The sequence below is a fragment of the Girardinichthys multiradiatus genome, chromosome 14 (assembly GCF_021462225.1).
Source record: "Girardinichthys multiradiatus isolate DD_20200921_A chromosome 14, DD_fGirMul_XY1, whole genome shotgun sequence".
Taxonomy (NCBI): Eukaryota; Metazoa; Chordata; class Actinopteri; order Cyprinodontiformes; family Goodeidae; genus Girardinichthys; species Girardinichthys multiradiatus.
The window spans coordinates 4,642,220-4,657,480 of record NC_061807.1 but is presented as its reverse complement, the minus strand read 5'-3'; the positions used below and the strand labels follow the sequence as shown (position 1 = coordinate 4,657,480).

The window sequence follows — 15,261 nt, the reverse complement described above, 5'->3', positions numbered from 1 at the left end:
TAATAAATATTCATGTAGATAAAGAGAAGCATTTGTGTTCATTTTCAGCAAGAGTGATTTGTCTGTCAAAATAAGGTCAAAGTTCCCCCACCTTCGGTGAAGCGGTTAATTAAACACTGACATCTAGTAATAGTTATCAATTATTACTGAGAATTTAATAATTGTAATTATCAAGGGCCTTGAGCCATAATTACAACCATCTCTGATTTTGATTCGTAAGTAATGATTTTTGGTTAAGAAATACATTTTTCTTTCAAATTATGATTTAAAATTATAATTCTTGATAAATATTAATTAGTCAATAATCTTAATTCTTGCATATTTGGTATCTTGAAGACGGGTTTTAAAAGGGCAGACATCACTGTTGCACAGAGTGAACAATTGTGAGCGTTATTGTGAGATTTTGAGTTTTGCAAGAGGTCTTGTTAGCCATAGGATATCTTGACTAGAATTTGCTCAATTCTACTGCAGAGGAGTAATAATAATCTTCTGCCTCTAGTGTCCGTTGGGTGTAACTACAGCTGTGACTAACTCTCAATCAGCGAGGGAGCAACACCTACATCTAGTGGCCATTAAGTAAAATTGCTGTTGCAACTGGATTTTCCCCATTGCAGACCTGCATTCGGTGCCATCTGGTGGTCACTAGTGAGAATTGCAGTTCCAACCAAGGACATTTCTTACTTTGATTTAATCATTTAGTTCATTAACACAGGGAGATAATTCCATCACTTATGATCAAAGGGCATAACGTGAGCTGAAATTTGAAGTTATTGATCATTCATTACCACTTCTGCTCTAAAATGTAAGCGTTTTTGCTGGGTTTTATCGTGTGAAGCATGTTTGGTCTGACTCATAAAACTAACTTAGTTGTCTAACTTTGTAGGCCCAGCTAGAAGGTAAGTAATCCATAGTGGGTACCACTAACATTCATTTGAAGCCAGAAATAGTGCTTGAATGTTTTTGTTGCTTATTCCATTCTTTTCTTTTGTTTGTTTGTGTGCTGCATTATTTCCATTAAAGCATAGGGTAAGCCACAGTTTGATTAGTCAAACCTGCGCACCCATTTTAAGTACATCATTCATCACTGAACAGCTTAGTTTATTTGTGTTGCTGCTAATTGATTTAGTGGTCGTTTATAGCTGAACAGCTTTGTTTGTTGTTGTACATTTTGTCCAAGATGAAGAAAACATCCCAGGCTGCAGCTGGAGATGTGGGTCAGGAGGACTCCATAGGAAGGCAGGCACAAGAAGTGATTGGGTCATTGATCCTGTTATCCCTAGAGGAGCGCAAAGATCTCAATCATTATAGCATTGAGCAATGTGAAGCAAGGATTCAGGAGTTGCTCCAAATCATTAAAAACCCACTAAAAGACAGACAGGTCCCTGATGTGTTAGGACAGCTCACTCTTTTGTATCAGTGAAGGTTAATGTTGGAAGTTGATCAGCGTGTTAAACTGCAGTTTGAGCTGAATAATACTTTGCAGATGGTGGATGTCCTTAAGGGTGAACTAACAGAAGCTGAAAATAGTTTGGAGACAGCTGAATGTAGCCAAGCCACTCCCCCATCCTTGGAGGACGGGGGGGGGCCGAAAAGAAACCCACCTCATAGGTTAAAACCTTTGAAGGTGAGCTATACCTGTGATACCCTGAGAGAACCTGCAGGTTGGATCTGAAAGAAGGGGAAGGTGCTCTCCAGAGATTACCTTTCCAGGCTCACGGGGTTCCCCATACATCCACCCAGGCCAGAACAAGTGTGAATAGTCAGACTAGGTTCAGTGGTGTGGTGCCCCACCCCACTGTAGTAGGCAGCCATGAACAATACCTGGCTGCGGATCCATTAGAAGTAAATAGTTCAAGGTTTAGAGGCGAGCAGCCTTCACACTTGACTTGCTGTACCGTCCTCTACGATCCCTCACCTCTGCCAAGGTGACAGGAGAGCGGTCCCTGGGACTCAGGTGGTTCATACCGCCCTCAACCGCTGCCCAGGATCCGAGTCCAAGGAGCACAGGGCCCATTGTTGTACCCTGTGCAGCCTCCAGTGCCTCCTCCGAGGGTGAAGCGTGATACAGTGACACACCGTGGATAAAGCAGGGGTGAACTCTCAGATGATGGCTCAGATGGGCCAGCACCAACCCCTGAGAGTGGATCACGCACCCGCCAGCTTGAGTCTCTTCCCAAGACAAAGTGCGTTTCGACACTAATAATGCAGAGTAAAACATTGATGATTATCTTAGGGAAGTTGAACGCTGTCTTTTATATTTGTACTGCCCATCAGCACGGGAAAAGTTGAAGCTCATCTGGAAGACAACATCCAGGAGCGTCCATGTTTTCATGGAGAGCCTGCCCTCTGGAGTCCAAGACGGTTATTCAACCCTCTTTGTCCTCTGCATTTAACCCATCCTTTATAGGGAGCAGTGGGCTGCCATTGTGCAGCGCCCGAGGAGCATTCTGGGGCTAAGGGTTTGTGGGATACAAACCTGGCCCCTTGTGTCCCCTCTGGAACACAAACCTCCTGTTCTAACCACTAGGCCACCACTCTGGTGCCTGATGTTATGATCATGAATCTGAGAATATTATTTAATATTTAATGTTAATGTTTTAATATTTTATCAAATAATATATGGGTCTGTTAAGGGTTGTCCTGTGAATACCAGCCCAGTAAGGCGATGGTATTAGGACAAAATAGAAAGGTGTGAGACGAGCCCTGACATTATTGAACAGCATAAACTCTGCACATATATGGAATAAATTCACACAATTTCTTAAATTACAAGAATTTATTAACAAAAATAAGTCAACTCAAAGTCAAACATATTTCAATCAACAAACTCTTTACTTTGCTAAAACAATCCAACTAAACTACCAAACAGAATTAAAGAATAACAAAGACTAATAGACTATGTACAATATAAACAAGTTGATTAAAGATGATTGAGAATTATGACCAAAAGAGTGATGCAACATTACCATACAATGTTTATGTTTGAGAACCAAGGATTATCTTGAAGAATCTGGAAATGAAGTGAAGTTAGTCTTGGAACTAACTTAGGAAATAATCAGCACCGTTTAGACAACCATTCACAATGTAAGATCAGATAAAATATTATTTTAATAAAATAATGTTTTAAATAATGATCTGCTGAATAAAACCAGCCTTCTGGATGACCATTTCTCAACGGTGTCTAATTAGCTGCCTTTATTTATTGAAATAATATTTAAAGAAATATTATTAAGGGAGTATTTTGGAAAAGAGCCAAATCTTTCTGGAGAAATGGGGCTTAATGGTGTTTACTTAGTTATCGAATTTAGTAAATTATGTTCAGGGACTATTATTCACTAGCTTGAAACTAACAACCTTTCTGTTAAATATTATTTAGCACCAGAATCAAACACACACCTTTAAAATACCTCAGTCAATAAAAGGGTTAAAATGCATAAGCGCGGACGGCGCGTTATGATCAATCTTCTGTTTAAAATCACCCTTCAAGTAAAGTTTGTCTTAACTTTAAAAACATACAAAGAACACAACCTGAGCAGATAGCCTGCTAGCACCAAGATAGCTGAGTTTAACAAAAGCAAACTTCATAAAATGAAAAGCATTTAGATCATTTCAATCTAAACCTTTCTATTATTGTTCTGCCCAAACACTTAACCTCATGAACTGTGGTGAGGAACGTTGTCCAAGGCGGAGAAGTTTGAAGAAGGTATCCACAGTGAACAATGGTTAGCTACAGTTAACCTCCTTAGCTGTGGGGGGGTTGAAGGCGCTCCGCGAACAAAGGCTAGCTTCCAGCTAACCTCCAGCTGTGGATGAAAAACGGCTCGTTGTGTCCGCCAACCACATTGCACGTTAACACGGCGATGGGGTCTCTGCTGTCTTCCTTCCAGACTGGGAGACCACTCCGTTCGGCTTTGTAGAGACCGCTTCTCTGTAGGGAACTTCTCTGGGACAGCTTGCTTCTGCAGGCCTCAGCGAGAAAGTAAGCAATTCTTACACCTTAATTTCCCCGTTCATGAATGAAAATACCGGATAAACAGACAGTATTTCATTCGTACTTAACTTTGCATATGATCGATGATCGTATGACATCCTTGGATCCTGTTGAAGAGTTTATGTCTGTTTGCCAGCAAAGAGACATCAGCGCGCTTTGTTCCCCTCCTATCCCGATGAAAACCGGCATGGAAGAGGTCGGCTTGTTGGAGAGGGGGTGCTCTTATTCAGACAGAGGCATCGTGGGAAGTCTGCTGCTACCCCCCTTTCCTCAGTTGCTGGAAGTCAGTTAAATGCAATTTATTTTGAAAGTTCCAGAAAAGTGTGCACCAGAGTTTTAATGTTGAAATCCATGGCTGGGTCCCAACACTGACAATCGACTACTGTTCACTGAACAAGCAGGTACCCCTCTCACTGGGTTCTGATCGAGCCCAGAGACCTCCCTGGGAAGAAGGGTTCAGCTAAAAGAAAGGATTGTTGTTAAACAATAATTGTTCTGTATGGATACGGATGCCTGCAGATGCAGAATTATAAGGGTGTGAAGCAGCTGTATGATCCATGGTGCAGCCATGATTCCAGCAGACACCTCTCTTGCTGACACAATCAAAGTAGATGTCAGACGGGTTCTGAGAAGATTGTGGGTTGCACTATTTTCATGGGAGATAATCTCTTTATTTATAGGAGTTCTGATATTGGAACTCCTTCAAGTGGTTCCACCAGAGATGATCCCAAATTTAGATTCTGTATTTGTGTCTATGTTCAAGGCTCTTGAGGTTTGAAGAAGGACCCCGTTACAGAACCTTGAGGTGTGGGTTCTGATGTTTGGAGAGGACAAAGAGTCCATGAGTAGAGTCGCAATAGCTGAAGCTCTTGTACATAAAGAGGAGTTATTAGATGTATGAGTTCAGTTCAAGTTTCCGTACTGCCTCAGAGTCTTGATCTCCTCAGATGAACAATCTCTGAAATATATGATGCTCTTTGTCACAATAGTCTCCACATGAAGCCCTGCAGAAAGAGAGAGGACAGGTGTTAGAAGCATGTCTCTCTATATTCCTCGAAGGAAGTGAAGTTGATTTTGTGAACACAACAAAGAAAACTGAAATCCTACATCTTAAAATGTATTTTATTATCCTTTAAAAGCTGCTCATCTCATTTTCAATCAGAAACCAACAAAAACAACTTTAAATCTGCCAGGGGTATGAATAATTCTGGCCTTAGCTGTGAATTCCCCAAACGGAGTAAACAGCAGACCTTCCCTCACTGAATAGCTTGAAAACAAGAGTTATGCTTCTTTTTCTTCCTCTGCTCATGATCCAAATTTTATACTGTGAGTTTGGCGCCACCTTTAGAGGGGATTTGTACTGTCAACGCAGCCTGTGTGCAGCTTCACGTCCTCGTCCTCAGAGAGCCCCAGTGGACAATAGTGGACAGGTACAGAGGACGAAATTGATGTCACATGGGCTTCCCAGTCAGGTGGCCAGTAGAACAGACTGGGAGTTATGAGGTAAGCCTTAGTGAGATGACAGGACATAAAAAGACAACAGCTGTCTAACCTCAGAGGACCTGGGTGGATGCTCGGGTCTTATGACATGTCTCTCAAAGCCCTTCATCACAGTAGGAGTCAGGGCCACCAGATAACAGTCATTTAGACACTTTGCTGTGGACTCCTTTGGTACAAGGAGAACTGTTATCCTCTAGAGCACACGTGTCAAACTCCAGTCCTCAAAGGTCGTGTCCTACAGGTTTTATCTGTGTCTCTCTTTCAACACAACCGAATTCAAATATTTAGACCACAGCAGGAGAACTTAAGTGCACAAGGAGGTAGTTTAACCATTTGATTGTTGGATTTGGGACACATACACAAGTTGTAGGACACCATCTGCCGAGGACAAGGATCACAGCTTGGCTCAACCCGGCTGGCCCATGTCCTCATCATGATGATCAATACTGACAGGAGTCCTGAAATTTGTGCTTCAGATTTGCTTTTCAGTCAGAAGTTTCTCTCAGATATAACTGGTCTTGCTGCAGGTCCCACTGGTTTCCCTCCAGTTTCTGTTTAAACTATTTGATCACCAACCTGCAAGATTTGTCTGAGTAATGAGGGACTTTGGTCCAAACTTTGTGCTTTGGGTCCTTCTATGAATCTATTGAGCTGGTTTGAAAGTATAACCTGTTTATTTGACCATCAAACTCTGCACACACCTTCATTTAATCTTTACTTTCCTTTTTAACAGTTATCTGATTATATAAGGATGCTGTTATAAGCCATCCTCAGCAGAATTAATCCAAAACACTCAGAGCAATAAAATGCATTCCTTTCTCCTCTAGTTCCTGTTGACTACAGACTCAGTAACAATCTGCTAAAACTACAAATAAAACAGTTTGTACCTGACTAGGTGAGATTCTCTCTACAGAAAAACATCCAACCAGAAGACAGCTCACCACATCAGGCCCACCCACCTCTTTAGCCCCGCCCACTGCTTCAACCTCCCTCCAGATCAGACTGGTCTGCCACCTGGTGGTCTTCTGTCCGTACTTCATCTCCACTCTCCTCATAATATCTCTATATCGACACAAACCAACAGGTAGCACTCTGGTTCATGTACTGTGATCATTCCTCCATCCATCCATCCACAGATTAAAATGTCGTTTCTTTTCAACCTCTTCTGACTGCAGGAAGTGACCTGCCTGTCTCCTTGGCGATGACTCCACCCATCGACACTGATCAGATGATGATTAGATGATAATTACAAGGATGTCACCACAGAGCATCAGCTTTGAACTCAACAGATTACATCATCACTCTTTGGTTTTCCTGTCTTTATTGTTCAGCTTCTGAAACAAATAAACTGAGTTTATTCAGAGACACGTGGAGTTAAAGCTTCAGTTTGTTTTCTTTAAAATCTCAGAGTAAAAACTTCCAGGGTAAAAAAATCAGACTAAGTTAAATACATCTTCAATGCTGGAGCAGCAATCTACTCTGCAAAAAGCTGTTGGTTTAAATGAGGAAGCTGAAGGTTTCAGTCAGCAAATGCAAAGCAACACATTCAACACTGAAGACAAGCTGTTCTCACCTCTATTCTTGTATGTGAGTGTTTCCTGGTTTGTGCTACAGAGAAACGCTCTCAGAGTTTCTGACGTAGTGGTTCACAAAGAGGAAGAGGAGCTTCTTACTGACTGTCAAACTGCTGTTGGTCTCCTTTCATCCAGCTGCAGAATGGAGGGAACATCTGTCCACAGGCTGCTGGGTGAGTCCCATCTGCTGGATGTGTGTTGGTGTGGAAATGTTGAGAGATGATCACTGCTGCTTCCCACAGCAGAGCACTCATTAAAGCTCCAACTAACCTGAGAGTCATTTCTCTGCAGCTCTGATCTCTCTGCTGAGCTGCTCAACAAACCAAGGTTAGAAACTTCATATTTGATTTCTACTCTCTCTGTTTGGGTCCAAGTAGCAGTAACAGTAGCAACATCCTGTCTTACAGAAGTCTTTACTGAAGGAGAAAAAAACATACACTGTTTAAGATTCGGATCTTCTCTCTGTGACTCTCTTTTAACGAGAATAAATGGCAATGTTTATTGTTGTGCTTTTTCAGTCCTCCCAGCTGGTCTGACTGTGAGTCCCAGCAGATCTCAGTTCTTTGAAGGAGACTCTGTGTCTCTGAGCTGTGAGGAGGACAACAGCTCTGCTGGATGGACTGTGAGGAGAAACACAACCAAACTCAACTCTGAATGTGGCAATGAATGGGGTCTATATGATGGTTCTTCATGTAAAATCGGCTCGGTGGACTCAAGCAGCACTGGAGTGTACTGGTGTGAGTCCAGAGAGGGAGCAGCCAGCAGCAGCATCCAGCTCACTGTCTCTGGTAAGATCAGACTGTGGAGTTAGTGTTGATGAAGCTGTGTGGAAATGGATGAAATGCTGTAGTTTGTCTCTGTGTTGAGGTGGATCAGTAATCCTGCAGAGTCCTGTCCTCCCTGTGATGGAGGGAGATGACATCACTCTGAGCTGTCAAACAAAGACTCCCTCCAACCTCCCAGCTGCTTTCATTAAAGATGGCTCCCTCATCAGGACTGAGCCTGCAGGTCACATGACCCTCCACCATGTGACCTGCTCAATTATGATTTTTTTGCTGATATCTTTATTTTTTTCTTTGCATTGTAGTTCACACTCATATTAAACTGCAACTGCTGCCAGACGTCAGTGTTAATGGGTCACGACCCCAAAGCAGACCGCATGCACAGAAGCAGCACACTGTTTACGAACATAAAAATGTATGTCGGTGTCAGTGTATCTTTATTAAGCTGTTGAGCAATGGGAGCCAACAATATTATGAGCACATCATAACAAGACAAAGAAAGCTAAGCAAAAAAGAGACCACAACTATTAACAATGGCCTCTGGTGGAGCAGTGACTTAGTACCACTTATAGAACTGGCACAAATCTGACTTTTTAACAGGTGAAAAAATCAGAATTGGGCCGTTCAGAATGCCATGAAAAGGTCGGATATGGTTTGCATATGAGCATAAATTCTGATTTCAGCTGCATTTGGCTTCTGTGTGACTGTAACCATTCATGAGTGCAAAATGTGTTCGAATTTGTAACAGGTGCAAAAGTAATTGGTTTTTAGGACGTTTGCAGGTGTTGTCAAATTCTTTGATAAATAAGCTGATCAAACATAGTTTAAAGTATTGTTTTCTGAACTGTGTTCCAGTGGTCACTGTAAATTGTGTGTGATAGTCCAGTCACAGTCAGACAAAGTCTCAAACATATCTATCGTTTCACCTCTGAACACTGAATTGATCAGGTTGGACTCTCTCTGCAGAAAAACCTGGTACCAGAGCTCCTCCCACTACAGAAGCTCCACCCAATCTTGTTGCCCCACCCTCTGGTTCCTCCACCTCTCACCTTATCTCCAGAGTGGTCCTTCACCTGGTGGTGTTCTGTCCCTTCTTCACCTCCACTCTCCTCCTGGTGTCTTTCTATAGATCCAGAGCCACAGGTAACAGTCTGACTCATTTACTGACCTGACAATCCAACCAATCACTGACTGCCAGTTCTGCAACACTGAATTCTGGTTGTGTTGAAACAGTTTCTTCAGATTTATTTCTAATCGCCTCCAATTGGATTGTTTCTACCTTCATAATTTTTGTGTTAAATTCATTTTCTGACTTTCTCAGACTGCAGGATGTGAAACCCCCAACCCCCATGATGATAACTCCGCCCATCCAGGCTGAGCTGGTATTGGTTGATGACTATGATGATGTCACCACAGAGCATCATTTCTGAACAAAACGAACTCATGATGGTCTAGCTCTGCCGTCTTCTTCCTTCTCTGGGAAAATTGTTTTAATGTCTGAATATTTTAAACTTCAAAACTAAATAAAACTGATGTCCTTCTTGTAATTCCATCAATCCAAAACAAAGTTTGACAGAATTTCCAAACCAGAAAGAATCAATAACATTAAAATGCATACACATTTAACAATAGTTTCACTATTTCTTCAAACATTAAAAAAAGAACAAGGAAACATAATTCTGATAGAAAAATAGAAACTAACCTAAACCCAGCAGTATTACACTGATTTCTGTCCTTCCTAATGTTTCTAAGGTCCTGTAAAGGTTTCTAAAGCTCCTCCAACTCCTCTGCCTGTCCTCCTGTCACACAGATCGGACCCTCCAACACAGGATGCCATCCCTCTGATCCTTGTTTGATTGAAAGGAACTGTCAGTTTTACCCAGTGTGGCAGCAAAGTGGAGGGCTGAATGTTCTGGAGATTGACTTGGAGACCTACAACACTAAAAGCTAACTAGCTCCAAAGTTCCTGTTATAAACCAATAGTAAAAGATGTTTGCTGATCAAGATGTGAGTGATATTCATACCTGCAGAGTGAAATAAAGGTGACTTGCATTCTGTGTCAGCAGAGAGCTCAGTGTAGTAACAATGCTGGCTGTCACTGACCATTTATATTAGACACACCACATGCCGATTGGGTAATGGACAACAAGAGCAGCAGAGCATTCAAATAAACCAGGGAGCAGAATAATCTCTGTCTTCCCAGCAGTCAGGTTTTTTAAGTTGTCTAGAAAAGAGTACATTGGCTTCACCACAAAGTCCCTCGGACATGTGCCAAGGTCACACAACCTTGGATGTCAGGACACTGGAACTCTAACAAGTTTGGGAATGACTTGACTAGGTGTCCTCCAGTGTTTCTGTACCTTGGGCCAAACTCATCGTAACAAGGCAGCTTCCTCCATCATTAATCTAGACCATGAATCTGGATTTTCAGGTGAATCATTAGGTCTGTCTTTCTGGCGCAACATCTGCCATCTCCACTGCAGTAGCCGCAGCCCTGCATCACTCTGCTCCTGGGCTTGAAGACAGCCTCTCTCCCAGTGAGCTTCATGTGCCTCAACAGCACATGCCATAAATACTTACAAAACTAAGAAACCTCACTCCACCACATCACACCTTAGAGCTGTAGCCATCCAGCAAGAAGGTCCTGGGTTCAACCACTGGCCAGGGGTCTTTTTGCATGGAATTTGCATGTTCTTCCAGTGCATATGTGGGTTCTGTCCGGGTACACCGTCTTCCTCCCACAGTTCAAAAACATGATTGTTAGGTTGATTTGTTTCTCTAAATTGCCCTTAGGCGTGAATGAGTGTGTGCATGGTTGTTTGTCCTGTGTGTGTCTGTGTTGCCCTGCGATGGACTGGTGACCTGTCCAGGGTGTACCATGCCTCCCGCCCATAGACTGCTTGAGATAGGCAGCAGCTTCCCCGCAACCCACTTTGGAAGAAGCGGTAGAAAATGACTGACTGACTGGTTCGCCCATCTCTTGCAGAAAATCACCACCACAGTACAACACTGGTCAAAATCCTTTCTTTTAGCTGAACCCTTCTGCCCAGGGAGGTCTCTGGGCTCAAACAGAACCCAGCCAGGACACAGAGGTGGAGGTGAGGCTGGGACCATGAGATGAGAAGCCAACTCTGAATCATTTGCGATCGGCATCACAGTTAGTTTTATTGATGCAGCTTCACTTGGAAATTAAAAGACACATAAGTCTGATTTCATTTTCCCTTTTTATCTTCTGCTTCTGCAACAGGCTTCTGTAATCTAAGGAGAGGAGTGGTCTGTTTGGGATCATTTTACTCTACATTGTTGTTCCAGACAATCCCTGTTATCTTTCTGCATATACATCTTTGCATCTGAGTGGTTTTTATTATTAACTTGTAGGTTTATTTCTCTGAATCATTCTACTGGTTCTTCATACTGGAAAACATGACAGATTTAAGCAGAGAGCACATTGTAAGAAAACATCTTGTCACTCGGTGGGTTTTCAGCAGATAAGGACGACGTTGTAGGCATACAGCAGCAGAGGAAGCAGGAAAAAGAGCTCTTTTGACTAAGAATACAATAATCTACAATAATAAGACTGAACAGGAACAATCCTAACTTTCTGCTAAGCTTCATATGACAAATTCTTTGCTACTGTTTGGATTTTTCAGTTCCTAAGCAGGAAAGATGTGATGCCCTCACAACTGGCTGATAAATGAGAACAAAGTACAGATTATATCTGATGACAAATTTGTGCCTCTAACACAGAACCTCATATTAGAACTCTAAGCTTTAAACCAGACAGCTAAATAATGATCAAACATACCAAACTCCACCAATATTGTAAATACCTCCTTCATACATGGATGTTGCTATACTACTGGTATGTCTGTGTTCTTTCTTGCTGCCTTACAGCCAATATATCTGTTAAAATGTTAAAATGTATCCAAGAGTCATTTCATACAACTACAGAAATTGATGGCTGCACACTGGCGCATTTGTTCGTTGGCCAACGAGAGAGAATAAATCAAATCCACTCAGGACTCTTCTCCAAGTGATGCTTCAGATGTTGGTGATCTGGACTCACACCAGTACACTCCACTTTCATGTTTGTAGAGGCTGCCGATGGTACAGGAAGAACCAGCTGGTTTCCCCCATCCATCTCCACACTGAGTCCTGGTTTCTCTGGTTGTGTTTCTCCTCACAGTCCATCCAGCAGAGATGTTGTCCTCCTCACAGCTCAGAGACACAGAGTCTCCTTTAAAGAACTGAGATCTGCTGGGACTCACAGTCAGACCAGCTGGGAGGAAGAAACCAGGTTAAATAGTTTCTAATTCCTGCAGGACAGTCTCTGTGGAGTCAGTCAGACTGAAACAGTGACAGAAGAAGTTTCTAACCTTGGTTTGTTGAGCAGCTCAGCAGAGAGATCAGAGCTGCAGAGAAATGACTCTCAGGTCAGTTTGAAGTTTGTCCTTCATGAAGAGAGCAGAATAAATGAGTCGTGTACTTACAGATCAGCCACAGTAGAGATCTTTCCTCCATCCTGCTGCTTGGTGATCTGAGATCAGTTCAGCTCCTCCTCCTCAGTGTTCTGGTTTCCTCTCTGGTCTCAGGAAACCTTCTCTGTGAAACATCTCCTGCTTTCTGCTTCAACCACTGATCTGAGGTCAGAGAATAAATAAACTGTGTGGCTTCACACTGCCAGTCCTCTCACCACTGAGCTCTCTGCACTTTAGTTTCAGCTTCACAGCAGTCAGGTTTCTGCACAACAGAAAAGAAACCAAGAAACAAGATTCAAACACTGATACATAAACTTGATTAAAATAATTTTTGTTTCTGGTAGTTGGTGGAAGAGGCCTGATTGTTTCTGGTTATGATTCAGTAGAAGAAGTACTATATTAGCTCTAACCAGTGATATTGAATAATGCATATTTTCTCCATGATGGAAGACACCAGTCAGTCAAGTGAGTTTAGTGATTTCTCTCTCAGAGTAGAAAAGTAATGAATTAGTTATCAGGTTGTGAAACGGTGCTTCATCTTAAATAAAACAGCAAAGACAAACTTGTATTTCTCCTAAGTGGAAATTTGATCACCTTTCTTTTCAAATTGTAATAAAATCCTTTTTTGCTAATATTCAAATAAACTATAATGAAAACCAAACTGCTAACTCTAGTCTGTTTATACTCGCTGCTGTGGCTCTGTGGAGCCCCCTAGAGGCCACAGAGATTAACCTTAAACTGAAGAGAGAACAACTTTCTCCCCTTTTCTTCTTCTACTCACATGTTCACAATCTTTTCACTGAATAACAACAATAGGATAAAACTAACAGGACAATCAAGAGTCAGTTTCAAAGATAATTTCACCTGAACACAGCATGTATAAGCCACTAAAACTATAATTATTCAACATCATTGTTATTTCCTGCTTTGCTGCATTCAAAAATATAAATAGACACAATAAGGTTATAGTCTGAGGTGGTGCAGCGCTGCAGTGGGTAACCTCTATAGGACTTCTGGCATTTTGGTCACAAATATCTGGTCTAAAATTACAGCAAACTCCCCAGTATTATTTTATCATAAACTTATTTCTGTTTTCTTTCCGATTTCTGGCTTTAAATGTCCTAGTTTTAATTTCTTAGATTTATGCTGGTAATAAGAAAAGAAAAATCATTTTCTTCATTGACATCAGAGAACATCTCAGTTTCTTTGTTAATTTGTAAAATTAATCTTGAAATTTCTGAGTTTTTTTGTGTAGATTTACTCCTCCCACATTATTGTTTTCTTTCATCTACAATGGCCCTAATACTCCGTAGTATCAACTAGATTCATGTCAGATCAGAGTAAATTAATGAAAATGTTTAGGATAAAAAAAACAGGAGCCATGAGTGATGAGGTAATGTTTTCAGTTCAAAAGTTATGCTTTGTGATGACATCATCATAATCAATGTCCAATCCCTGATCATCCTGGACTGTTGGAGCCATCGCCATGGAAACAGGCAGTTCCCTTCCTGCGAGTGAAGGTAAGAAAAACGGAGCAAAATGTGTTGCACCTGAAGGGCATCAAAGGCCCCCTGCTGGACCCCCTGTACGTTGCCTACCAGGAAAACAGGTCAGCAGATGATGCAGTCAACTGTGTTACTACACTGCATCCTGCAACTCCTCGACCACCCAGGGATTTACCCCAGGATCCTGTTTGTGGACTTCAGCTCGGCCTTCAACACCATCAGCCCAGACATCCTCAAACAGAAGCTCATCCAGTTCAAAGTCCAGGCCTCCACCTGTCAGTGAATCACCAGCTTCCTGAAGGAACAGCAGAAGCAGGTGAGGCTGGGGAGCATCTTCTCCCAGGAGTGAGTTCTCTCCCCAATCCTCTTCTCCCTCTACACAAATGACTGCACCTCAGCGGACCAGTCTGTGAAACTCCTGAAGTTTGCAGATGACACCACTGTTATTGGACTGATCCAGGACAGTGATGGGTCTGCATACAGACAGGAGGTGGACCTGCTGGTATCTATCTATCTATCTATCTATCTATCTATCTATCTATCTATCTATCTATCTATCTATCTATCTATCTATCTATCTATCTATCTATCTATCTATCTATCTATCTATCTATCTATCTATCTATCTATCTATCTATCTATCTATCTATCTATCTATCTATCTATCTATCTATCTATCTATCTATCTATCTATCTATCTATCTATCTATCTATCTATCTATCTATCTATCTATCTATCTATCTATCTATCTATCTATCTATCTATCTATCTATCTATCTATCTATCTATCTATCTATCTATCTATCTATCTATCTATCTATCTATCTATCTATCTATCTATCTATCTATCTCCTTGTTTTAGTTAGTTTCCAACATTTCTTTCTTACCTTCTCCAACTGCAGGCAGTAAACGGGCCGCCTCCATGGTCATGACGCCGCCCACCCATTGGACGATGATTATGATGATGTCACCACAGAGCATAATTTCTAATATCTAATCATCCTGTATTGCTAGTCTCTGTCTGCTTCCTCTTCCAATTCTAGGAACAATGTTTTCATGTCTGAACTCTCATTAGTGAATAAATAAAGGAAATCAAGTCAAGTTTATTTATATAGCGCTTTTCAGCATCAAGGCACTTAGGCGCTGTACTTGATGAAAAAAATTACAATGATACAGAAAATCAAACAACAGAAAAACAAATCAATCAAAAATCTTTGGGGCTTTACTGGTAACAGCTGGTTCTAATCAAAATGTTTCTAATAATCTAAAAATCTATGAATCCTTCTAAACTGGGTCACTGGTATAGAACATAGTCCAAACTTTCAAATACTAATAATGTTTGGCTTTTACTGGTATGAAATAGTTGTAATACAATCCTTCTAAGATATCTAAAAATCTATGAAGTTACATTTAGGTAGAAAGAGGATAAG

At 41.5% G+C, this 15,261-nt stretch overlaps 1 long non-coding RNA gene across 1 annotated transcript; it reads right to left on the bottom strand.

Annotated features, from left to right (window-relative positions):
• Positions 1-11,968: 11,968 nt before the first annotated feature.
• LOC124881332 lies at positions 11,969-14,184 on the bottom strand. The gene is made up of 3 exons (XR_007041616.1): positions 12,338-14,184; positions 12,224-12,259; positions 11,969-12,126 (listed from the first exon to the last, which is right to left on the bottom strand). It is a non-coding gene; the product is annotated as an uncharacterized LOC124881332 (long non-coding RNA).
• Positions 14,185-15,261: the final 1,077 nt, after the last annotated feature.